Genomic DNA, 1,458 nt, shown 5'->3' on the forward strand with positions numbered 1-1,458 from the left:
TTTTGGATTTTCAAAGTTTGAAAAGTAATTAAACTATACCCGAGATTCCCTGGTTCAGTTTGTATTTTCAAAATTGTTAACTTACTCCTTGACCCAGGAATTCATCGGGAATATCCCCCCGTCCGTTTAGGCGATAGTAGGGAGTGCATGTAGTGGAACTTCGTCCACAAGACACAACTCGGAATTATCCCTATAGACTTTCACTCTATGACCTTTGACAAGGAAAGGAACAGAGTTCGGAGCACTTCCTTGGATCTCCACTGCTCCGTTTGCTCGGATGCCGATGATGGTATATGGGCCGATCCATTTAGACTTCAATTTTCCTAGCATTAGCTTGAGCCGGGACTGGAAAAGGAGCACTTTCTGTCCCACATGAAGTTCCTTGACCCGGAGATTCTTATCATGCCATAACTTCGTTCTTTCTTTGTACCACATGGCAGACTCAAATGACTCTAGCCGAAGTTCCTCCAATTCTTGCAATTGTAACTTCCTCTCTTCTTCGCAAGCTATCGGCTTCATATTCAGTTCTTTCACTGCCCAGTACGCCTTGTGCTCAATACCAACAGGTAAGTGACACATCTTGCCAAACACAAGTCTGTAAGGCGGCATTCCAATAGACGTTTTAAAAGCAGTTCTGTAAGCCCACAATGCGTCTTCGAGCCTCTTGCTCCAGTCCTTCCTTGACGGATTAACTGTTTTCTCCAATATCGCCTTGATCTCGCGATTAGAAATTTTCTGCCTGGCCATTAGACTGAGGATGGTATGGAGTCGACACTCTATGGTGGACACCATATTTCTTCATCAAAGCCTCTATGGTGCGATTACAGAAATGAATTCCTTGATCCGAGACGATGGCCTGAGGAACTCCATATCTGTTGAAAATATTGGTCTTCAAAAATTTTCCCACCTCCTTCGATTCGCATGTTGTAGTGGCCTTAGCTTCGATCCACTTAGACACATAGTCCACTGCAACCAATATATACGTGTTCCCACAAGACGATGGGAACGGTCCCATAAAGTCCATTCCCCACACATCAAAAATTTCGCACACGATCACCGGGACCTGAGGCATCTCGTCTCTCCTTGAAATTCCCCCCGTCTGCTGGCACCTCTCGCAACATTGGCAGAATTCAAAGGCATCCCTATTTAGCGTCGGCCAATAGAAACCGCTGTCCAAGACCTTCCTCGCTGTCTTCCTTGGTCCAAAGTGGCCTCCACATGCTAAGGTGTGGCAATGAATTAACACATCTCTTTGTTCCCATTCGGGAATGCAGCGTCTAATCACTTGATCTGAGCACATTTTCCACAGGTAAGGATCGTCCCAAAAGTAATATTTAGCTTCACTTCTAATCTTCATCCTCTGGGCCCGGGAAACTTCGTCTGAACTTGGCATCTCTCCCGTGACCAAGTAGTTGGCTAAATCAGCAAACCATGGTTCTGCATTTAGTGTGCGCTTCC

The sequence above is a fragment of the Salvia hispanica genome, chromosome 4 (assembly GCF_023119035.1).
Source record: "Salvia hispanica cultivar TCC Black 2014 chromosome 4, UniMelb_Shisp_WGS_1.0, whole genome shotgun sequence".
NCBI classification, from domain to species: domain Eukaryota; kingdom Viridiplantae; phylum Streptophyta; class Magnoliopsida; order Lamiales; family Lamiaceae; genus Salvia; species Salvia hispanica.